The sequence below is a fragment of the Eschrichtius robustus genome, chromosome 10 (genome assembly GCF_028021215.1).
Source record: "Eschrichtius robustus isolate mEscRob2 chromosome 10, mEscRob2.pri, whole genome shotgun sequence".
Classification (NCBI taxonomy): Eukaryota; Metazoa; Chordata; class Mammalia; order Artiodactyla; family Eschrichtiidae; genus Eschrichtius; species Eschrichtius robustus.
In genome coordinates, this window is record NC_090833.1 from 51,708,666 (window position 1) to 51,734,557 (window position 25,892).

Consider the following 25,892-nt stretch of genomic DNA (forward strand, 5'->3'; position numbering starts at 1 on the left):
TCAGGAGAGTCCCTCTTCCCTCCAGCCAGTTCCAAGGTCTCATTGCCATCTCCTTCTGTCGCTTCTGGTGGCCCAGATTCATGGAGGGCTCCTCTGCTCAATTCCCCGTGTTAGTGCTTTCGGTTTCTCAGTGGTACATAAAGTACTGTCCATCTTGTAACGGTGACATCTCAGATTAGATGAAATGTAGCCTTATGTGTTGAGAGTAGCTCTGGATGGCTGTCCGTGTTGCCTTGCTTAGCTTTTTTTGACTTCAGGGGAATTAGTGGGCGTTCCTTGCTCCCCAGCCCCCAGGTGAGGCTTGCTCACCTGCTCAGACAAAAGCCAGACTGTATCACCATTCACTCTCCCTTCCCCCGGCCTTCCTGGCAGCTGCCTAACTTGGTTGCACACGTGCAACGGAAATACAATGTCAATAAATATTTCTACATGTAATAGAGAAACAAGCCGTAAAAACAGTCATTTGCCATCTGCTCAGATGAGTTGCTAGGAAAAGCAGTGACATTTTATGATTGAGTAACTTAACTTTCCTTGTGCCTCCTGTAAGGCGTATCACAGACAAACAAATTATAAACATCCAGACACACGTCCTGAGAGAAAATGTATTGGGCTCTGAAGCAAATATAAATAACAAACACTACCTGATTCTTCTCCCTTCTCCCAGTGAAGGTCCAGAACAGCGCTACTCAATTCTCACTCAGTTACAGTGTGTCTGAGTTGCAATCTACAGTACAAACGTGATGAAGATACATCTCCTATGCCTGTATGGAGCGAATGGGTATAACAAAGTGGAGAGAACTGGGCTAAGGGACTCCCAAGGCTTATGTTGGAAAAGTGCAGTAAACAGCAGACAGTAATAGTTTATCTACTCCATGCCCTCTATATGCCAGGCCCTGTACCAGGCACTTTGCATATATTAGCTCATCTCTTAGTGGACTGTGAGTGCTCCTTTTAAGAACACAGGGGATAATGGTAGGAATAAAGGTAATTAATCAAAAGCATAGACGGGTTTCAGGTGGAAGGTGAGTAAAGGGAAGCGAGAGAGGCTGCAGAAATCTCAGCCAAGACCTGGTTGTTGAAGGTTGTCTAACAAAAAGGCAGGGTCCGTGTGTGACTGGTTGGTGGGAACAGATATCTTGGTATAAGCAGTTCTAAGAGGGTATGTATCTGTTGTTGCTGTTTCTGTTCAGTGTTAACATGTTTGCATCCCACCCACCCACCCATCCACAGATATTTTCTTACTCCTTTGCTTTTGAGACAAAGGGCTTGAATTCACAAGTTGAGTTAAAAACAGGTTAAATATACAGTACAGTTTATGTCCAGCAAACAGAATGATCTATGAAAGTTATACTGCCCACACAAAAATGAAATGCTTTATGGCCTCTTTAGCACCCCAGAATTCATGGGACTTCCTCCTGGGTAGCCTTACTAGGAGAGTCCTGTGGTCCCCACAGCATTCCACCCCAAGATTCAAGATCCTTTCCTCTCTCTCGGAGGACTGTTCTCTATACCTTTGAGTTCAACCGTCCCAACCCTGCTAGGCTCCATGTCTGTGCCTACAGCCCAGACGTCCCTTCTGGTCCCTCACTGTTGTACACTTCCAGTATGGAACAACTCCTAAGACGTCTCCCTGCTTTCACATTCCTCCTCCACTCACCAAGTCATTTTCCTCATGTCAGCCAGAGTAGCAGTTCAGAAAAACTAACCTAATCCTGTGGCTTTGGAGCTCAGGTGACTTTCAGTGACTCCCACTGCTTTTGAAATAAAATACAAACTCCTTAGCTTGGCATACAAAGCCCTTAGTCATCCAGCCCTTCCATATTTACTTTCCCACATCTCCCTCATACACACCCCATCCTTTGGTATCTTCTTGCCTTTGCATCTTCTGCATGTCTTCATTGAAGTCTACACATCCTCCCCTTGAGGGCCAACGTACTCATCTTTAAAATTCTTTTCAAGAGTGATGTCCTCTGATAATCCTTTGCCCCATCCCAGTTTGGGTTATCTGCCATTCCTTTGTGTTTCTGTGCCTCTCAGTTCACATTAATAGGATAAGTATTTAACATACAGTTAAGTTACAGTATGTTATAATAATTTCCTTCCATCACTTTGTGTTCCATGAGTTCAAAGGCTATATCACTGATCCCTGTCTCCCTAGGACCAGCACCTTAATAGTCACTTAATAAAGATTTGAATGGAAAGGAGGGGCACGTGGACCTCAATTTAGGATGACTAGTCAGTCATTGGTCAAACCTTAGAAAATAGCATCAAACTTCTGTTGAAGTCAGATTTCATGTTTTCCTTTAACATCAGATATCAGCAGCCAGATTTTCTAGACTTTCTTGGCCAAAAATGTTACTGAAATTCCATACTGCAGCACTTTGATCTCTGGGATGATACATCCACAGCATGTAATTATTTGTCTGGATAATTGTGCTTTCCCTGAGGTTCTAAGAGAAGAGGTTAAAGTAATCAATGGTTTAGGAATTGTATTGTTCATCTTAAAAGGAAAGTTGAATGGAAAATATTTTAAAACTGGTTAGAGAAGTTAATTATTGGGAGCATGGAGAAGATAATTACTTATTACATATACTGTAACTGGTACAGATGGAGGTTTCATGCAAAATAAAGCAGTTTGTAATTTTTTTTTTTTTTAACAACTTCTCTCAAATGCAGGTTTAGCAACCTTCAGGGCACAAAGCACATCCTTCCTTTTGGATGGGATTTTTCATAATCCTGTAGCTGCACATTGACTGTCTCTGTATGTGTGAGGAGGGTGAGGGATATTTCCATTCTTCTGAGCTACATTGAGGGTTTAACTTAGAATTGATTATCACAGGGAAGTTGCCTGGGCGCCTCATCAAAGAAGATAATGAAAGTGAGTGTTTTAGCAAAGCAAATAGGATGAGGCAAAACAGACTTTTCCCTCCATGTGTTACGAGCTTCTACACCATTTTCTGCCCAATCTTGACTTTTTTACACACTCAATTTTTTGTGTCCCATAAGAAAATAAGGGAGTGAAAAATTTTATGGGTACTAATAAGTAATACTACTTAACTACTCTTTTTTCTGCCATTCAGGTTACTACCAACAGTGCCGCTCCTAATTAATAAATTCTCTTTGCCCATGATGCAAAATCGATATTGCTGAACCTGGTCTAGGAGCCCCCAAGAATTAATTCCAACTCATCTTTCTGGTGTTAATGTTTGAATATGTTATAGGTGCAAGTAAAACCCAAGAAAACCCCAAATCAAATTGCCTTACACAATAAGAAAAGTTAAACTTTTTGCATAACTTAAGAGAGCAGCTTTTGAGGTTGATTCACTGGCCCAATGATATCAGAAGCCCAGGTTGTTACTGTCATTTCACTCTGCTATTCACCATCTGCTGGTGCATCCTCTGCATGGTGGCAAAATGGCTGCAGAAGTGGCAAGCATCACATCCAGACCAGGCACTGTGTATCTCTTTTAGGTTTGAGGAAACTTCTCAGAAGCGTCCTAGAGAATGTCTCCTTAAATCTCACTGACCAGAATTGAGTCACATGTCCTTTCCTAAACCAGTCACTGCCAAGGGGAATGAGGTTACTGTGGTAACCAACCTAGGTAGTGTTCAATCATCAGGACTACAGGCCTTCCCTACTTCTGACTATGGATGCCTCCTCCCCGCCCCCACTCCCAGCTATCTTTACCTCCCCATTGTGGCCCTTACAAAGCCTGTGCCTGCCTGTCAGTAAACCTCCTTTCTTTCTCTCCAGACCCTAGGTGACCCCTTCTCCCAAGTCCTCTGCTCCATGGAACTTTCCTTGCCCACCCTCTGTTCTGCTCATTTGGTACCTTTGTGAAGGTCACATCTCTCTGATGGGATTTTGAGGTCCTTGGGCATGTCTGTGCTTCTCTCTGTTCCCTAGTGTACTTTTCAGAGAACCATAGATCCTGACTTTATTTGTGCAAACCCTTTCCCCAACATGTTAAGACCAATATAACTCACAGAAGGAAATGTTGTTACATCTTATTCATAATAAGCCCCTTTGAGACTAGAGCCAGTCCTTAAAATAGAATATTCATCTTTTCTAATTAGAAAAGTAAAAATTCCATATTAGTCGGACAAGAAAAAGTAAAAATGACATTCACAATTTATTAATATTCTCTTCATCCATTCACTCACATCCCTTTTTATCCCTTTTATAAGGGATCATAAACTCAGTTTCTGCATGGTACATGGAGGCTTTAGATTTTCTTAGTTCGACTGTTTTTCTAATACTCCCAGACAGTGAATCAGTCCTCACTGTACATCAGAATTATTGGAGGAGCTTTTTAAAAATATGCATATCCAAGCATCATATTTAAGTGTCAGTTGGTCTGGAATAGGGCCAAGTTTATTTTCATAAAATGAGATCTAGGAGTTTCCCAGGAGCCCGTGAAGACTCTGCTCTTAGCTATCCATATGCCAAACCCTTTTTGGTGAGAATTATTGGAATAATTTCAAACTTTTCGGGGTTCTTGTCCAGACTCTTGCCATGTCTTCTTGTTTCTTGTCTAACCATGCTAGGTAGGTGCTTACTTCTGTGTGTTTAGTATCCACTTTCCCTCTTCCCTTTCCCCACCTGGATCATAAGCATCTCCTCATTTCCCTTCTGCTCCACAGCGTTCAGGGCAGTAGTGAGGAAGTCATGGAGCTCAGTCATTTTCCATCAAGAGAGTAGTTTTGTCCAGATCCTGGGCATTGCTTGTCAGCTTCATAACTCTGTCAGCCCTTATGGAATGTCTACCTCCCTTTAGGCCCAGAAAGCCAACTGCTCTCTCAGAGCCTCTACTACATCAATTCAGACATCCCCAGCCCTTCTCAAGTCCCCTGTTCAAAACTTTACACCTTTCAGGAATATTTTATCTAGTGCTTTGTTTCATCCAGTTATGTGTCCCTTTTGGACAATTTCTACTTTTTTCCACTTCTCTAACAACTCCTTAATTTCACTTTCATCAGGAAAAAGCTTAACTGGTAAATTGGAATAGTTGTCCTTCTCTCAGCTCTGTTCTTTCTCAAGCCTGCTGTTCCCAGGTCTTTTGTTTCCTTTGGACACTGCCAAATAATTTTACTATGTATAATCACTACACAATGATGATGTGAAAGTTTTGGTTTAAGACTTTGTTGAATGTTCATTTGTCCCTCTTGCCTTTCTTCATCTATTGATAATACTTTCTTTGTTTAGAACATGGGTGGTACCTGTTTAACCCATTTTGTATGTTTCAACATTCATTTGATTGTGACTAGTGATAACTGATACCTGATGTCATAAGTAGTATTTCCTACAGCAGTAGTTTATAACTATAGAGTGCATCAGAATCACTAGGGGCGCTTATTCAAACACAGACTGCTGGGCCCTACCCCTAAGGATTTCTGATTCAACAAGTCTGGGGTGAGGCTTGAAAATTTGCATTTCTATTAAGTTCCCAAGTGATGGTGATATTGCTTACCTGGGGACTATACTTTGAAAACCACTGCCCTGTGGGACCAAAAAACAAACCAGGAATGAGTGTATATGTTTTCAGGTTAAATATTTAATGTCAGAATATTTAGAATTTTTATATAAGTGTTTTTCAGATACTTCTCTTAATAGTGGATACTCAGAGTATTTCATTTGGGATCCCCAATATATCATAGATTTTTAAAAGGAACTTTTTAATTGAGACAGGTGTGAAATTGCCGTAAGCATAAAGGAAGTTAATGGTTTTCATGACTGAAGTCCAGAGAACAGCTTTTGGGGGTGATGATTCAGTAGCCCAATGATGTCATCAAAGACCTAGGTTCTTATTGTCATTAACTCTGCCATCCATCATATGCGGATGTGTCCTCAACTGGCTCTGCATGGTGGCAAAATGGTTGCAGAAGTGCCAAGCATCATATCCAGATCACGTACAAATACACACTTTTATATCCTAGCTTATATAGCAGCAGTCACTGTTGGGGAAACTGAAATTGAAGATCCAGAGGTTCTTATCAAAGATGGTGATTAAGGGACTTCGCTGGTGGTGCAGTGGTTAAGAATCTGCCTGCCAATGCAGGGGACATGGGTTCGAGCCCTGGTCCAGGAAGATCCCACATGCTGCAGAACAGCTGAGCCTGTGCACCACAGCTACTGAGCCTGCGCTCTGGAGCCCGCGAGCCACAACTTCTGAACCCGCGTGCCACAACTACTGAAGCCTCTGCACCTAGAGCAAGCGAAGCCACCGCAATGAGAAGCCGCACACCACAGTGAAGAGTAGCCCCCACTCGCTTCAACTAGAAAAAGCCATGTAATGGTGAGAAATTCAGCTGTAAGAAATGAGGTTCCCCATGAAAGTGATAATTAATACAATTAGATGTGTGCCATATGGTTAGAGGTAGTCTGGGCTTGTATATGTGTACTCTGTCTTTATCAGATAAAGAAATGAAAGTCCTTTACCTAATTGTTTCCTTCGTTAAAATCTGCCTTATCACACGTTTACTTTGGTCATTGGAAGTAAAGAAGAACATCTATCTTGGTAATCTACTCATTTTGTTAGTACTCTTTCTATCCTTTCCAAACCAGTATTGTTTTGTGAAACAGCTAATAAGATCATTACCACCACTATCATCAACACATAAATGGAGCAATGTACAGGGTGTTCTAAGCATTGGGATTCCAAAGAATTTTAAGGAAAATGGCTGTGCACCTAAGGAACTTTGAAAGAGACATCCTCAAGCCACTGTTCTCTCCCACTACTTTATGAAAGTAGTGGGAGAGAACAGCCTTTCTCTGAGGGTAACATTCAAAGGTCCATTTCCTTATCCTCTCAAACCTGAAAAAATAGGCATTATTTTCACAGTAATGTCTCTGAATTGACTTACATTTCAGCAAACTGAAAATTGGAGCGTGGAATTTAGTGGCAGGCCTGGTTTTGAACAAGCGTTTGATTTTACTGATCTCAGCAGTGCTTAAGCTTACTTTTGTAAATTTCCTACCCCTAATTCCTGGCTCTTGGGCACACTCCGCCACCCGAACTGAGAGATGGTTTGTGGCTCCATGAGTGAGCAGCCAATAGAATTCGCTGTCTTTGAGGGGGAGGAAAATTCAAGCTAGACAAGAAGTTATGTGGCAGGTAATTCTTATTTGAAATGTAATTGAATTTCTAAAGGCAAATTAATTTCTTTCTGTGTCCTTCACAGTATATAGGTGCTTGTCACCTTTTTTTTTTTTTTCTCTTCCCTCTGATGAGCTTCTACTGTGGATGGAAGAAATTTGGTATTTTGAGAGCTTTATTTCTGTGCCTTTCCTTGGCAGCCTTTTCCTCTTGTAAGCCAGTGTTGGAATGGTGGTGAGAGTGAGTATCCCTAGTGTTCTGGAAGATTTTTTTAATGCATGTTTACAACTGAGTAAATTTATCATTTTTTCACCTACTTTATAGCTCCATATTTAATATGTGTGAGCCTTTTCATAAACAAAACAAAACAAAACAAAAAAAAGGAAAGCCTATTTGGAAACATATAAAAATAGCAAAGCGAAAGTCATTTTAACGTATCTGGTTAGATCACAATTTGGAAACATCTTATACTTTAAAACAAAAGTTTTAAACCATGGATCTGTTGAGGGTATGGTGACAGTCCTCCATTTCCATCTCCTTTTGAAATCTCATTTAGATTTGTGTGTCTCTGTGTGTGTACATATCTGCATTTTCTGATGAAAAAGTCCATAACTTTCACAGACTTTTCAAAGCCACTGCCTTTAAATATCTACTTGATAACTAACTTTTACTGTAGTTGTTTTAAGATCTTCTCTTTGCTATTTTCAAAACAACTCTCAATATTGGTTAACTCTTTAAATGCTTTTTTTTTCTGAAGCATAAGATCCTTTTTGTAATACATTTTTTTGTTTGTTTATTGTCCACTCAAAATTTTGGTTCAAATTCTAGGGAGCTTCTCTCATGAGAATTTGGTTTAAAAGCAAAGGATTTAGCATAAATTAACTAGGCTTAGTTTTGATTTGTTTTGTATGTGGGAAAATGTATATTTTAGTGCAGTCTGTGATGTGTCATTACATAAAGCATGCGTCGTTCTTTACCATGATTGCATTGGTTCTTCTCCATTTGATGTCTGTGGTAAGGCCAGTCTTTTTTTTTTTAAATTATTTATTTTATTTATTTATTTATTTTATGGCTGTGCCGGGTCTTCGTTTCTGTGCGAGGGCTTTCTCTAGTTGCGGCGAGCAGGGGCCACTCCTCATCGCGGTGCGCGGGCCTCTCACTATCGCGGCCTCTCTTGTTGCGGAGCACAGGCTCCAGACGCGCAGGCTCAGTAATTGTGGTTCACGGGCCTGGTTGCTCCGCGGCATGTGGGATCTTCCCAGACCAGGGCTCGAACCCGTGTCCCGTGCATTGGCAGGCAGATTCTCAACCACTGCGCCACCAGGGAAGCCCAAGGCCAGTCTTTTTAACCTCTGTAACAGAAGTGGAGTGGATCCTAGCCTGTTAGATCTGGAGACTGAAGTATATATTATCTTCTGGGAAAGTAGTTAAACATAGCACAGATTTTTTTTTTAACATCTTTATTGGAGTATAATTGCTTTACAATGGTGTGTTAGTTTCTGCTGTATAACAAAGTGAATCAGCTATATGTATACATATGTCCCCATATCCCCTCCCTCTTGCGTCTCCCTCCCACACTCCCTATCCCATCCCTCTAGGAGGACACAAAGCACCGAGCTGATCTCCTTGTAGCACAGATTTTTAAATCAATGTGCACTCACTATGATTTCAGTCAAGTTGATAAGTACCTATGATTTTTGTGTTTGTACTGCTGCTTTGAGAAGAAGTAATTACCATTAACCTGGGTAAAAAGGACAACTCTGAAATTTTTAGGAGTTTAAGAATTAGGCCTTAAGTTAATAATCAGTTAAATAAGAGAGGTCACATTTTTAAAAAATGAAATCTCTAATGTTTAAAAACTAATAATATACACATTGGTTTATGTAACAAAAACAAGGTGAAGTATTAAATTATTTTGTGATTTGATCACAAATTCATTTTTGGCCTCAATGCTCTGACTTAATGCTTGTTGAAAAAAATTAAATATTTTTTTCAACAGGAGTTATTTTTAGAAGGTTTTCTTTTATTTTTAATTTTTTTGGCCATGCAGTGTGGCATGCAGAATCTTAGTTCCCTGACCGGTTATTGAACCTGTGCCCCCCTGCAGTGGAAGCACAGAGTCTTAACCACTGGACCACCAGGGAAGTCCCCCTCAACAAGCATTTACTGAATGTTTACCACATGCTCAGTGTAGATTAGACTACGTGCAGGAATAACAAGAGAACCAAAGCACAATGGCAGATCCCTGGAGCTAACAGTTCAAGGCAGAGCAGCATCTAATACTGTCCTTTGACCTTTTGTTTTACTTTTATGTTTTTCTAAGTTTGTTTAGGATACCTAATTAGACAGTAATACACACCTTTGGAAAATATAAATATCACCAGGCATCATTTTAAAATATTTTTTAAATATTTAAAAATAAATGGTAGTAAAAATGTAGGTTGTATTTCTCCATCAGAGACTATGCTATTCTGGATAGCTGAGCTTTCCCAATGGCACAGGATTTGTCCCTCTAATTCCGTCTTCTCTGTCCCTCTCTCACTTGAACCATTTTGGTTTGAAAACTTTCTGAAATTGATTATATCCTTACAGATTTTTTTTTTAATAATGCACAATTCCATTTATATGACATTCTGGGAAAGCCAAAACCATAGGAACTGAAAAACAGATCAGTTGTTGCCAGAGGATGGGGGTGGAAGGAAGGGTTAAATGCAAAGGGGTATAGAGGAGTTTGTTGGGGTGATAGGAGTATCCTATATCTTGATTGTGGCAGAGATTAAATAACTGCATGTTTGTCCAAACTTGCAAAGCTGTATACAAAAATTTAGAGTGAATTTTACTGTGTGTGAATTATACCTTAATTTTTTAAAATGGAAAAACATAGCCATAGAACTTAGAGCATTTCTTACAGACTTTCTTAAACAATATATTGAACACAATTTAAGCTTCTTGTAGAAAGTTAGGCCTATCCTTGTAATAACAGCAATGCCCCTCAGGAAACATGCAGCTTATAGGGCTGTTTGCTCCAACATTTCGTTTTTTTTTAACATTATTTTAAAATCTCTTCCTGTGCTGTAGGAGTTTGCCTTTGAGTTACTATGACTTCTCAAGCAATCCCCATGACCTTATAATCTGACCAGGACTACTGGGGAGGGGGGTTACCCCAAACAACCAAATTTAATAGAACCATATGTGAAAGAAGAATAAATTGGTCATGGGTTTGGGATTTCTGTGTAAGCTAAGTTCATAGATACTATTTTTCTTGTAGTTTATTTATTTGGTTGTTTTCTTTTCTCATTTGTTTTCCAAACAGAGTGGCTAGGCAACTAAGTTCTGGGTAGATATGTCACTATCAAATAATGATATTTTATGATATTTCTTGGCATTATAATAAGTATGCTGTATTGTACTTTTATTATATTGATGAAATATGAGAAATAAGCAATAACAGAAGCTTAAATTTAAGAAGACTATCATTTTATACCTCTGTTTTTTTCTCTGCCTTCCCATGAAATTTATTCACTCTATTATAATTGTTTATCTTTAGCACTGACCAGGTCTCAAACTAGTGAAAACTACAGAAAAAACAGTATAGTGTTTTAATGTCTATACTCTTTCCCCGTTAAATGTGTACTTACTCCCCACTCTTTTTTTTTTTTTTTTTTTTAAATCATTCCAGTTTGCTTTAAGGGAGTGGTTTTGAGGAGAAAACTCAATATAGTGGTGTGCACCCATGTGTCAAGTGAGGAGAAGCCCTGAAAGGGAAGTGTTAGGAGCAGAAGTTCTTGCCAGGGTCTGGTGAAGTGTTCCAAGCTATTTTTTCCTCGTTGACTCAGAAGAACAAATAGTAAGAAGGCACTGGACGACCTCACCTCTTTTGGCCCATACTTATATATAGCAGAGACATGAAACACCAGCCCCAATCCAAGACTTTCAGTGGGGAGTTTGGGGAAAGTGTTATTCACAGAGCTGATATTGAAGTCCAAGGAAATCAGGTGGAAAACTAAAGGATCTCGTTGCTCTAGTACCTTTCAACCTTCTGCTTTCATACACACCTTACTCAGCTCATCTACTGCCTATTAGAGATCACCATTTCTGCATGTTCCTTCTCCTTTAAGCTGTATTAGCTACTTAGTAGTAAATTCCTTGTTTCTTTCACCTTTATTTAGTAGGATCCTCTCAATATTTTTTTTTTTTTAAATTCTGTACGTATACAAGATTTGCCTTCTCTGGGTCATAAAGTGAGACTATAGACACGGAATAGAAATGTACCAATTCCTTTCTTATGGACGTCATTCACTCATTCAAAAAAGAGTTTTAATTAATTAAAAATAATTTTGAACACTGGCTGTCCTAGGAGCTGAGTGCTAGACACTTAGAAAACTAGGGTGACATAATCATTGCACTTGCAAAGCTGAAAGCCCAGTGGGGAAGAGCGGCACAGTAAGTGATGTTGCAGAGTCGTGCACGCAGCTCACTTCTCTGAATGTTAGTCTCCTTATCTGTCACAGGGGAAGGTATCTCCCGAAGCTGTTCGGAAGCTTAGCTAAGATAATGCATGTGAAAACATTGTAAAATTGTTAAGCTGTGGACGTGTCTGTTACCATGTTTGGTTTAAAATAGAAGCTGGGAGAATTTTAATCCTGAAACCATTTAGATAACCCAGTTATGAGACTGTGGGTAAAGTGAGAGAAACAACATGTGTCAGTGTCAAATGCAGTTCCCAGGAGAATGTTTGAGATGGTACTGTGAGGAGCCTTGCATTCTAGAAATTATTTTACTGGTGTTTATGCGAAGTGGTGATGACATTGGGAATAGCACAGCTTCGTTTGATTTCACATGTCACTGTTAGCCTTTGTTAGTGTTCACAATGCATTTTTACTGTATCTTGTTAATAAGAATGTATTGAATGAACCTCGTGGCATTGGGATATACGTTAAGATGACTTTTTTTATAGTTGGTTTCTAGAGTGTCTTTATAGCAATCTCCCAGTGTTTCTATTTATTGTTATTCCCTTCCCTCCCCTTTTTTCTATTAGTTCTTTAAAGGTAGGGATATTATACATCCTAGTTTGCCTGGGACAGTCCTAGTTTATGTCTGTTGTCCCAACATCTCATCTGTTTAGCATTTTAGTGTTCTCAAAAATGTCCCAGTCTGAACCATAAGTTATATGGCCACCCAGGCTCAAGGCATAAAAGGAAATGAGGAGACAGCAAACTAGTGGAATTGTAAAGATCTGTGGTAACTGACCTTAGCCACTGAACTGACTGATGGAGTATGGGTTTGGTCCAGTAATATCATGAAATTCAACTCAGAGATTTAAGTCCATGTATCGTGTCTGATTATCAGTTCACATCACAGCAGGGTTCTAATGAGCTGTTAAAAAAGACTAGAGCGTGTGTTTGTTCACCCCGGCTCAGAACAGCAGCTTTGCCACTTGAAAGATTCTCACTCAAGCATGGTTTGTTGGAGCTTGAAGGCTGACATTCCTTCTAAAGGCCCCTCAAGGTTTTCATTCAGTGTGAGCATATGTGTTATGATGGTATTGATCCTGTTTTTGACCATCATTCACCCACGGCAGCCAACCAAGGGGGTTGTAAAACATGTCTGTCACCCCTTCCCCACCTGTATGGCTCTCATGGTGTGACTAAAGTGGATGAGTAAGATGCACTTTGTAGGGATGGGCCTACGTTGCAGCATCTCTGCCACAGCCTCCTCCCTTTTTGGAGTGAGAAGACTGGAGTGAAAGGGCCAAAAAAGAGAGAGAATTCTACAAGGAGGAAGGTGCCACATTGTGTGTCTGCTTGCAATCCCTAGTACAATGGAATAAATCTTCTTGTCCCCTCCTGCCAGTGTTAATATGAAATTTTTTATAAAGGTCAAGGGGAGATAGACAGCAAGGACCTACTGTATAACACAGGGAACTATATTCACTATCTTGTAATAACCTATAATGGAAAAGAATCTGAAAAAGTACACCTGAAACTAACACAACGTTGTAAGTCAACTATACTTCAATTTTAAAAAAAAGGTCAAGGGGTTACTTTACTGTTTTAGTATATGCAATCTCAGTATTTTCAAAACATGACAGTTTGAGAAAGTTCCCTGCAAATTTGCTTGTTTAAAAGCAAATGCAGAACTCTCCTGTTCTCTGTTGACAGCTGTATTAGAGTTTGAGGTTGGTCTCTGCACTCATGAGCCATGAAGAAATGTGTGTGACTTAAGTCTTGCAAAGTGAAGGTGGAAATTCAGAAAATAAAGAAAAATCAGTGGAATGGGTCCTTTTACTGCTATCCCGATTTTACTTTCCAGAGAGGCAAAAGTGGTATAAAGATCTTCCTTGAAACAGTGCTTCTCACACTTTAATGTGGGGCTCTTGTTGAAATGCAGATTCTGAGACAGTAGGTCTGGGCTGAGGGCCCAAGATTCTGCATTTGTGACCAGCTCCAGCAGATACTGGTGCTGCTGGACCACGGGCCACTGCTTGTCTAGTGAGTTGCTGGGAAATGAGTGCTCTGATGGGTTCTGACTGTGGATGTCACTCTTGCACCACAGGCAAGTTATAGTGACACAGACGTGAGAGTCCCTCCTCTGTCAGGAGCTGTGTGTTTTAGTGGGAGGTGAGAGCGAGAGGAACTGTCCAGACAGTTCTCTGTCTTTAAAAATCTTAAGGTATCCCCTACAGAGGCCCAACATTCCTGCTAATGAGAAGAATAAAGAAATATACATTCCATGGGCTTGGAATTCCAGTCATGGGCTCCCCCTTTTTTTTTTTTTTTAAATTAACTGGCTCCTTTTATATCTATTAAGGGTTATGAGGAAAGGAGTGGGGAGCAAAAGATTAAGAAAATAAATAGGAAATTCAGAAAAGGAAAGTTCCATTCCCTCCTGCTTCCATAGTAGGAAAAAAACTGTGATGTGCCTTCCTCTCCTCATACCTCTATATAAAGACACAGACCTCTGCTAACTAGTTTGTGTGACTGTATTCTGGCTATTTAACCTCTGTTATTTCACAAAATGTCCATCTACAAAAGAAGGATTGGGATTTAGGTGGTTTTCAGAGCCCTTTTGATTGTAATGCATAGCAACTAAGAGCTTTATGATCATATGACACTGTATATAATATATACATATGTCTTTAACAGTATGGTTTTATTTCTGTAAGGGCACCTCCAAAATAAGTTAGTATATATAAATTTTGTATTTTCCCCTATATTCCTGGTTCTTTCTTTTAAAAAAACAATCTACTTTGTTTCATAGCTTCAAAAAACTTTTTTATGTTATGTGTAATTGGCTGTATTAATTTCTGCTCCACAATATTAATTTAAGGAATCTGGTCTCACAGTTCTAGCAAAGGCTAGAACTTTCTTCTGTGGTTTACCAGCATTCTCTCTAAGCATCTGCTTGTTTTGGGGGTGTGTGTACATTAGATACCTGTTCTGAGAGGATGAAGGAGTACTTGTTTCAGAAGGTACTTTGGGTCCAGCTGTGAGTACTGAACTAAGTGTGTTCTCTCCACACCATGACCTCTTCAGTCTTAGGACAGAAGTCTGGGATTTATTCACATCTCTGTTCTGACTAGTTGGTTACACATCAAGCCCCGTTATCATGTAGTAGGTCAGGAAGCACTCTCAGTCCGTCAGGGATTTCTCATCAGACTTCTGGGTGAGAGAATTAATTTTTTCTATAAATTTACCCCCAGAGACAATGTTACATACAGGAGATGAGTTTTACAAAATATAAATTACTCTGAGCCGAGGATGAAGAATGAACATAGAATCCCATGTTGAGCAACTAAAATTGCTGTATTAAATACAAACTTAGCGAAAACGTATTGTTTACAGAGAGATTTTCAGTACATTGTTTTGAGGGTGTGTGTGCTGCATTAAAAACAATAAACGTACATAGGCATGGAGTCCAGTTTCATTGGCCCTCCCACGTGGTTTTGGTGAGAGTTTAAATTGGCACCTTTCTGCAGGGCAACCTGACATTACCCGTCAGAATGTACAGGCTCAGTCTTTTCCTCTCACAAATCCACTTCTTGGAATTGATCCACAGCAAATTATTGGATAAGTACACAAAGCTGTATGTAAAAATATGTTTCTCAAAGAGTCTGTAATATGAAAAAATTGGAAAGAATCTAAATAACTCAGAAATAAAGGTCAAATAAAATATAGCACAAATATGAAAGGGGACACTATGCAGGTATCAAAAGAAGAGATATAGGGATTATCTTTAAAAGATGGCTATAATGTTGAAAGAAATAAAATAACATATTTGGAGAAAAATATGTACTTATACACATGTGTATATAAGCCCAGGGAAGAATTGGGAAGCTACATAGCAAAATGTTGATAGTAGTGGAATTATAGCTGATTTTTCACTTTCTCTCTTAAAAGTTTATGTTTTTTTAACTTTTTATTTTATATTGGAGTATAGTTGATTAAGAGTGTTGTGTTAGTTTCAGGTGTACAGCAAAGTGATTCAGTTATACGTATACATGTATCTATTCTTTTTCAAATTCTTTTCCCATTTAGGTTGTTACAGAGTCTGGAGCAGAGTTCCCTGTGTTATGCAGTAGGTCCTTGTTGGTTATCCATTTTAAATATAGCGGTGTGTACATGTCAGTTTCGTTGAAAATTTCGTACTAGTGCATTGAAGGGGGGAAAGATAATTTGGAAGGTTCAGAAAAAAAGCAGCCACCCTGGGAGCTGAGTTGGAGAAGAAACAAGAGCCCTGCTGTTTCAGCATCCCTTTTATGTTGACTGGTGGGAATTCTCTGACTGGTCATTGCTGTGCCAGGAGGAGCTTCAGAGACAGTGGGGGCCTGTGAGGCACGGTCCCTGTCCTGGTGACCTATACACAAGGTTCCCTACGGCCTGACTTTATTTGGCGGTATCAGCTCCAGGGAGCTGTGTGTACCCGTTAGGCCCAGGATTTAGACAACAGAATTACTGAATGTTTGTCAGGCCTGGAAGTGTCATTAGGGCTGAGCTAGTCCAGCTGCTGAGAATGGGAAGCCCCATTTAAGTAACTTTCCCAGAGCCCTGGAGGTAGTTCCAGGTCAAGTTGAAATGAAAATGTGGTTCCCAGGTTCCTGGTCTTGGGCTGCTGTTTTGCTTCACCCTGAGTTCTGCTGTTGTGGATGAGCCCCCAGTTCTCACAAGCAGCTTTAAAGGCCAGAGAGATAGAGGTTTCCAGGTAAGGGAATGGATTTTCTCTTGTAACTTAGAACATGAAATTGTTAGACCTTTCGTCCAAATCTGTGTCCTGTGAAATATGTGGAAATTCAGAGGTTCCTGACTTTCCTTGGGTCCCGGCCTCTTTGGGATGATTCATAAAGCAGCAAAACCTCTCCCTTGAACTTTGTGGGTTTGCTAGAAACCACAAAACTTTGCATTTGGTTTGGGGGTTTCAAGAACCCTCTGAGACCTGTCACTGTGTTGTAAATATTCTTTGTCTTGTGTTCCCTAAGTTTTCAAGTAGTCCTCTTGCATTTGGACATAATGAAACTGTGAACTGGTTTTCAAACCTTTGTGGTAAACTTGTTTCTTGATAGAACAATAGTATGGGAAGAGAGAAAGAAAGGACGGGAACTAAGAAGATCCAGACATCTCACCACATTAGCCACTTGTTTTCTTTGTTTCCTGTTGCTGTTGGATGGTCTTTCCAATTAAAGTAAAATGTTATGATATTTAAAAAAAAATCCTACCACAGTAGCACAACGGTTTTCATTTCGGCAGTGCACTCCACTCTGTTCCTATCCACGTGAATAATTTATGATTACAACCAAAGACTGCCTTCAGTATGTTCTTTCATGCTGTTCTGTGGAAGAGGACAGTCCCCTCCATAAGAAAGACACAGGCAAGGCCCAAGATGAGGCCAGAATTTCTTTGTACTTCTCACCAAAAACTAGGTGTTTGAATAAGAGCAGGTAGTTTCCACTTACAATATATAAGAGTTTTGAAAATAGCCTAGTGCCATAATTTTCAAATCAGCTGGAGGACTTGTGAACACGCTGACCACTGGGCCCACCTGAAGAGTTTCTGATTCGGTGGTCCAGGGTGGGGCCCAAGGATATGCATTTCTAGTCTCCAGGTGATGCTGGCACGACTGGTCCAGGGCCACACTTTGAGAAACAGTGACTTAGGGAGTAGAAGTACTATAAAGCAATGTGTTTTCCAAACTTTTCTGATAACAAGAATCACGTGGGGATGTGTGTGAAAAATATAAATTTCAACTCCATGCCAGACTCATTGAATCAGAATCTTTGGGGAAAGTCTTGGGATGCTGCATTATCAGATTTCGGGAGATACTATTGCTATCAGGTAAACCCTGCAAACCACCATGGGACAGAAGAATTTACCTACTACTCTGAGCCACAGTTTTCTCATCCATTGCATGCTTTGACCCTATGACCCACTTAGCCCCTAGACATGTATCTACCTGGCCTCATCCTCATTTTAAAATGAATTTTATGCCGTCTTTACAAAACATACATGTTTTTATTTCAGGTGCTAAATAAATTCTGTAAAGGAGACACCAGAATACCTGCCTTCTGAGAACTTCCTGAGGTTTTACTGAGTTCTCTTTTTATAAAGATAGTCCCAGTCTGGGTGTGTGTGTGTGTGTGTGTGTGTGTGTGTGTGTGTGTGTGAGAGAGAGAGAGAGAGAGAGAGAGAGAAGGCTGGAAGGAGGGAAGGAAGAAAGAAATGTGCATTCTGTCGAGTTCCCTGGTAGTGCAGCTGGACCAGGACCACACTTTGAGAACCACTGGAATAGGCCAATGACTCAAGCATAGCACGTTGGCATCTCCTAAGGGAGTCTTAAAAAATACTTCTGCCTGGGCCCCAACCCCAGAGAGTAATTTAATTGGTCTGTGGTTGGACCTGGACAGTAATTCCAGTGATCGGCCAAGGTTGTAAACCACTGCTATGGGTCCCTCAGGATAGAAGATAACCTGTTACGAAGCGTAAGCCCTGATGGGGAAACTAGGGCTAAGCCAGTGCCTCTCCCACTTCAGGGTGTGTACGAATCACCTGGGCTTCTTGTTAGGATGCAGGTTCTGATTCAGTAGTCTATAGTGGGGCCCAAGAGTCTACTTTTTTTAACAAGTCACACAGATGCTGCTGCTGTTTACTGGGTACCATGCTTGGAGTAGCGAGGGGCTTAGAAGGTGTTAACCAACACATGTAAATGCCTATCAACCCAAACTTAATTTTTTAAAAGAACAGTGTAGAACAAATAAAAGCACAGCTGTCAGACATTTGAAATTAGAAATAATAGCTGTTTTGCCATTAATGAACACCCCTCTTCCCTTGATGGCTAGAAATTTTTGTTTTTGCTTCTCTCTACCCCCACCTGTAGTTTCAAATAAACGTTTGTGAATTAACGTTGCTTCAGTGTGATAGACATGTACTAACAGGCCTTTTATCCCCCTGTGTCTGGATCTCACTGTTCACGGTCTTTCTGAGTTTGGGGATCTTGCTCTGTAGCGTCCTCATTGCCTCGGACCCTGCCCGTTAGGTGTTATCACCCAGGAGGCTAAATGTTCGGTAATGCCCCAAGGCCCTCATCTCAGGAGCGGATGGCATTTGGCTCCATAGCACTGCCAGATTGCATGCTCTGTGAGTCTACTTGGGACACGGCTTCAGACTATGTTTCTGGCTTGAGCCCAACCTTTCTGCCCTGGGTGAGGGGTGAAGCCTTTTCTCTGGCAGGTTCCATGCTCTGGCACTTTTCCTAGCGTGGTGGAGTTGAGACGTAGCTGTCAGAGCCTTTTAGAAGGGGGAACAGAGAAGCGGGGCAAGGAAGAGGCAGACCTCAGGTGAGGAAGAAGGAATTTAAATCCTACCTGTGGAGTAGGCTTCCCTTGGCCTGTTGCATTTCCCAGCTGAACATGGCAGAAGTGTTGGGTGATTGATGGCTTTTGAATTGGCCCTCAGAGGATGCATCTATGGCCTCTGCCCATTTGAAATTGGTGGGAATGACCCCAGGGGGTCCGCTGACAAGAGGACAAAGATCTCTCTCCTGGGCGTGGCCTGTCACTGGTCAGGCTGGCGCCACACTGCTATTACCCAGAGCATCCCTCAGTGGAATGGGACACCAGCAGGAAACAAGTGTTCTCAGTCATTTCCCATTTTTAAATGAAATCTACGTAGCAGATGCCAACTCCCCCACCCTGCGCCCTAGTGTTTGCCCCCTCGCATGGGTAGGTGAACATCAGCTGGATTTTTGCACAGTCATGAAAGCAGTATGCTTGTCCCAGCTGGAAAGCCCGAAACAACAAAATAGCAGGGAATGTTCGGAGTCTTTATTAAAAGGATAAAAGCATAAATCAGATTTATTTCATCTGAAGGAAGGCAGCATTCAAGATTTACTGGAATAGCTTGTAGCGCATGTTAAGGGCAACTTGAGCTTGACTGTGGCTGGGGCATAGGAGATGCTAGTTCTGTCTTTTTAAATCTCTGGATTCGGTTTCTGGTTCCAGCTTTTCCCGTAACCATTTCCAGTTGAAGTGCATATGCTGTATTGATAACACAGTTTAACATTCTGGGAACTTTTGTCAGGCAGCAAATTATAAAGTACCTTGTGATCTAGGCACTTGACCTCTTTTGTTTCTCCTAAATAAGAACTTGTATCTTCTGGGGAAAACACAAGAACATCTGGGAAGTTTCTGTTTGGCATGGCTGAGCCTTTCTGCTTTAGAGAGTAGAAAATAAAATGTTTTTGAAAAGTCAAATCAAAGGACTGGTCTGAATAAAGCATTCCTGCAAGGTCCAGTGTCCTTTCACCACGATAATATAACTAAAGAAGCCCTGACCTACCTCTCCCTAAAGAAAGCCTAATAAGCAAACTACTTGAAAATAAGATCATTTATATTATGTTACTCATTGGCTTTAAAACCTTCAATGACTCGACTTTGCAGTTAGAATAAAACTCATTTTCCTTACCATGGCCAGCAAGGTCCAGCAAATCTCATAATCTAGCCTCTGCTCACCTCTCCTCTCAGCCCAGTCTGCTCTCTCGCTCTCTGAATAAACTCAGTTGCTCAGCTGATAGAACTTTCCCTGCCCCAGAGCCTTTGGGCCATTCTTTTACAGAAAAAAAACTTTTAATTTTGGTGAAGTACACTTTATCAACTTTTGGTGTCACATCTAGAACTCTTCTCCAAACCCTAGGTCTGCAAGGGTTTTGCAAGGGTCTTCTACATTTTCTTCTGAAAGTTTTATAGTTGTTTTGGTTTTACACTCAAAACTATGATTCATTTTGAATTAATTTTTGTATATGGTGAAAGAGTAAGATGAAGCTTTGTTATTTTGCCTATACATAGCAAATTGCTGTAGCACCATTTTTTTAAAAGACTTCCTTCCCTTATTGAGTTTATTGAGTTTTATATGCCATTGCGGAAAAGCAGGTGAGAGCATTGTGTCAGTCTGTTTCTGGGCTCCATTCTGTTCTCTGGACCATTCTTATCTTTCATACACCCCCCCAGCTAACTCCTACCCATCCCTCAGGTTTCGCCTACAATGTCATTTCCCTAAAGAAGCCTCTAAGGACCATCCATTTTCATCCATCTCCATACTCTCAACTTTAATCCTAAGAAGTTCAGCCTCTATTAGTCTCACTCTACACCTGTATTGTACATTTCTCATAATTTGTTAAAAATTTGCTGGTATGTGTGTAAGTATGTGTGTAATTCCTGCCTAAAAGCCCCCAAAAGGCAGGAACGGAGTCATTTTGTTTACCATTTTAGTGCCCAGCAGTGTGCCTCTTATATGCTGAATGCCCAATCAGTATTTTTTGAGTAAGTGAATGGAGAAAGGTCAGGCATTCTGGGGGATGTTTTCTAAATCACTGGGTATCATTTTCTTTTCCTTTTTTAAAATTTTATTATTTATTTATTTATTTTTGGTTGCACTGGGTCTTTGTTGCTGCGCGCAGGGTTTCTCTAGTTGAGGCAGGCGGGGGCTACTCTTCATTGCGGTGCGCGGGCTTCTTATTGCAGTGGCTTCTCTTGTTGCGGAGCACGGGCTCTAGGCGTGTGGACTTCAGTAGTTGTGGCACGTGGGCTCAGTAGTTGTGGCTCCCAGGCTCTAGAGCGCAGGCTCAGTTGTTGTGGCGCACGGGCTTAGTTGCTCCGTGGCATGTGGGATCTTCCTGGACCAGGGCTCGAGCCTGTGTCCCCTCCATTGGCAGGTGGATTCCCAACCACTGCACCACCAGGGAAGTCCCTGGGTATCATTTTCTTAAAATCAGAGGGCATTCCTGGCTCTTGGAGCCTTAGGACATAATTTTTCCCCAATTAACCCATCTTTTAAGTCAGTGATTTTGAGAACCTTTGGCCTACACTGGAATCACCTGGAGGGCTTGTTAACATAACAAACTACTGGGGTCCACCCCCAAAGTTTATGATTCAGTAGGTCTGGGGCAGGCTGAGAATTTGCATTTCGAAGAAATTCCCAGAAGATCATGATGATGCTGCTGGTCTGGGAACCACACATCGAGACCTCCACTTTCTCGTCTCCTGCCTTTGCATGTGCTGTTCCTTCTGCCGAGAATGCCCTTCCACCTTTCTTGCCCTGAAAAACACTTATTCATCCTTTAAGACTTAGGCCAAGTGATTTCTTCTGAATACATTTTTCAGCTACTCCCACCCTTTTTGGGCAAAATAAGACCACCTTACTATGGATTGGAGTTGAACTGTGTATACACTGCTGTTTCGGTGCTTTCTCCTTTAATTGTGTCTCTGCTTCCAGCACTAGTGTGTGAGCTTCTGGGAATGGCATAATATTTTAGTTTATCTTATTTCTCTAAGATGGAAACAAAATAGTGGCTGGTACAAATTCTACGATGATGTAGTCTTTAAAACATGTTAAGGTAATTAAAATATACATATAGTCAATATATTGAGAAGAAATAGCCTCTGGTGGTAACAATGGAACATTAAGATTGTGAGATAGTAAATGATTATTTTTTAGCATGTCTTGTCTTTTCCATATTTTGTCAAATTCTTTTTTTTTAAATTAATTAATTTTATTTATTTATTTTTGGCTGTGTTGGGTCTTCGTTGCTGCATGCAGGCTTTCTCTAGTTACGGCGAGTGGGGGCTACTCTTTGTTGCGGTGTGTGGGCTTCTCATTGCGATGGCTTCTCTTGTTTCAGAGCATGGACTCTAGGCACGTGGGCTCAGTAGTTGTGGCTCGCGGGCTCTAGAGCGCAGGCTCAGTAGCTGTGGGGCACGGGCTTGGTTGCTCCGCAGCATGTGAGATCTTCCTGGACCAGGGCTCGAACCTGTGTCCCCTGCATTGGCAGGCGGATTCTTAACCACTGCGCCACCAGGGAAGCCTGGATTTTGTCAAATTCTTTATATTGCTTCTTTAATTTTAGAAAAAATACTATATGCTATAAAAGACATTCTAGAACTTACACATCAAAATGGTTGTTTCCCCTTTCATAATTGTCATTTTGAGCAGCAAGGTTCTTATTCCAGTTATGCTGCACTGATCCTGTTTTAAACTCATTTTTTAAACTCCTGCAGTTCCACTGAGAATCTCTCACCTGTCCTCAGTGGCGGAAAAATTTTTAACTTAATTTTTTGAAAGAGTCAAATGACATTCATGGCAAAGTCTAAGGAACAAGATTGATAATCAAGCTGATTAATATCATGTGGAGTCTGGAAGAGAGTATCACCAATAAGTGCTAAGATATACCCTGTGTGTCATATAAGTAGCTCCTCAAGCTCTTAAACATGTAATCTCAAAGAGTAAAGTTGGAAATACAATTGCTTTAGAACCAATATTACATATAACACTTTGCAACATAACTTTCTACCTAAAAGGGATCTGAACAAAGCATCCTTGCAATAGGCATATACATCCCTTAGGTGACTCCTTGAAAGGGACCTCACTCTATGCATATACGTTGTTATTTATTAAAGAAATAGTGCCCTCACTCTAAATCACTAATCACAGGGGCTGGAGCATGAGCTGTAGGGCTGAATTGCTTAGCTTTAATTGTAGCTCTTTCACTTACCAGCTGTGTGACTTGGGCACATTTTAAACCGCCCGGTGCCTCAGTTTCCTATCTGTAAAATGGGAAGAGAGGATTTTTGTACTTCATAGGGTTGTTGTGAGGTTTAATTAAGGTAATAACTGTTAAGTGCTTTTAAAAGTGCTTTTAGGGGCTTCCCTGGTGGCACAGTGGTTGAGAATCTGCCTGCCAATGCAGGGGACACGGGTTCGAGCCCTGGTCTGGGAAGATCCCACATGCCGCGGAGCAACTAGGCCCGTGAGCCACAACTACTGAGCCTGCGCGTCTGGAGCCTGTGCTCCGCAAAAAGAGAGGCCGCGACAGTGAGAGGCCCGCGCACCGCGATGAAGAGTGGCCCCCGTTTGCCGCAACTAGAGAAAGCCCTCGCACAGAAACGAAGACCCAACACAGCCAAAAATAAATAAATAAATAAATAAAATATGTTATTAAAAAAGAAAAAAGTGCTTTTAAAGGTAACATCATTTTGCCAATTCCAAGATGCACATTTTTCACATTTTAACACTTGTGAAATGAGGATATGTCTTACAATTAATGTAATTTTTTTTTTTTTTAAGTTGGGCATTCATTCATTCATTCATTCATTCATTTATTTATTTATTTATTTATTTATTGCTTGCTTGCTTGCTTGCTTGCTTGCTTGCTTGCTTGCTGTGTTGGGTTTTCGTTCCTGTGCTAGGGCTTTCTCTGGTTGCGGCAAGCGGGGGCCACTCTTCATCGCGGTGCGCGGGCCTCTCACTATCGCGGCCTCTCTTGTTTCGGAGCGCAGGCTCCAGACGCGCAGGCTCAGTAATTGCGGCTCACGGGCCCAGCTGCTCCGCGGCACGTGGGATCCTCCCAGACCAGGGCCCGAACCCGCGTCCCCTGCACTGGCAGGCAGACTCCCAACCACTGCACCACCAGGGAAGCCCTAATGTAATTTTAAGAAGCACTTTATTACCATTTAATTAGCAATATCTTTTTTTTTTTTTAAATCAAAGGTACTTAAACTAATGGTGCAGCGTGGAGGAGATGATGCTTCCGATTTCGACGACTAGCGGTAAGAGCTTGATAAGCACTGGCTGTCATCAGCATTGTCATCAGCGTTGTGGCTATCATCGTCCTGATCTTGGTTCTAACCAAGGCAGTGCCATTTGATCGGTTGGCAGTGCTGGCCTAGAGTGCACGTCAAATTTCTGTTTCATTTATTTGTTTTCATTGATGTGTTCTTAGAAGAGATCTAGTGAGCTCTTTTCCATATCTGTTTCATATTAAGCTAATGTATCTATGGGGTTATTAATTCATTCAATGTCTGCATTATTCTCTGCACCATACTTGGGGAGCTGCTAAAATGTTCTTCAATGCAGATCAGTCTCTTAAAGTAAACAGACAAGAAGACAAATTCTTTATTTTCTCTGTTGATGTATCTTCCTAAATCTTTTTGAGGCCCTTTTTCTTAGTGAGCAAAACCAAGCCACTGTTGTACCACTTAAGATTTACTGGTTTGCAGTCTTCTCTGACAGTGAAAAGAAGCAGTTTATTGATCTGTAACAGAATGGAGCACGGCCAAATCTTTTCTGGTTTATACAATTCACTGACATAAGAATCTGCATATCATTAAGGAGACTGAGTCCTCACAATTTGAGGCCACCTGTCAGGCACGAACAATAACTGGGAAAAATCAATACACAATATAAAACTGTTGTTTCTGCACAGACACTGCCAGGATCCACACCCAGTGACAGGCATGTTTTGTTATTTTACCAGTGATATGCCTGTGATTCCTAATTTTAGGCTTCCTTCTCATTTTGATATTATTGTTCAGTTTGGGGGAGGGTGGGAGAGACCAATTTCAATCTGAGATAAAAATCTTCTGCCAGGTGAAAGAGGTTCAATAACAGGAGAGAACCTTGGACCAAAGTTTATGAAGCTTGACTAGGAAGATTCTGGGCACATCTCCATCCAAATACCTTGACACATACTTCATTCACCCATAACACAAGCAGCTTGTTTCTTCTGGCCTTCTGTTTGCCCTCAAGAATTTAAATGGTGGTATTTACAAGACATTATGAAGCAAGAATACAAACACATAGGGCTAGATTGAGGCCAGTATACAGTTTTTGCTTAGGTTTTGTTGTTGTTGGCTTTTAGAAGTATAATTAGTTGAATAATTCCAGAAGCTGGGCCTTTTCTTTTGCCCCCTCATCAACTCACTCATCCTTCTTCAGTTTACCCAGTCCCCACCTTTTTTTCTTAACAAAGCTACATTTGTCAGACATAATGCTCACTCTATCCCTAACGTCTGCCTTTTGATTTCAGCTAGCTCTGACTCTCCCAAGTTCAATGCCGTGGACCTGAACCAGTGTCTGTTTCCAACAGAATGTCAGGTGATTGCCACATAGATTAGAGTCATCCTGCCCTCCTGGTGTGCTGCCAGACAGAAACTGGGGACCAGCAGGGAGCTGGGAGGCCTCCAGTGGGAGGCTGAGAATCAGGTCTCTGTGGGTGAGCTGAGCAGTAGTCACTGTAGCTGGAAAAGCCATGCAAGGGAGCACAGCTGTCAGAAGCAGCCTGTAGAAACCGGTCCTGTAGAGTTTGCACTGAGCTGCTTTCACAGTAGTCAGCCTTGAACCATAGTGCAAACCCATTCAAACAGTGAAGAAAATTCCCCTACTTAAGCAGCAAGAAATTCTCACCCTGTGTGATCAAAGCAATCAGCTGGTTCCTCTTCCTTCCTATTTGTTTATATTTCTAATCTCTTATGAT

The 25,892-nt window shown here is 41.0% G+C and overlaps 1 protein-coding gene across 5 annotated transcripts in view; it reads left to right on the forward strand.

Annotated features, from left to right (window-relative positions):
* KANK1 (KN motif and ankyrin repeat domains 1) overlaps positions 1–25,892 on the forward strand; it is a 189,369-nt gene that overhangs the window by 103,834 nt on the left and 59,643 nt on the right. For 4 of the 5 annotated variants that reach the window (XM_068552966.1, XM_068552970.1, XM_068552969.1 and 1 more), the window contains exon 3: positions 24,128–24,186. The exons of the other annotated variant lie outside the window; for it this stretch is intronic. The gene's annotated coding sequence lies outside the window, so the exon portion shown is untranslated. The remainder of the gene's footprint in view (positions 1–24,127; positions 24,187–25,892) is intronic. 5 annotated transcript variants of the gene reach the window in all.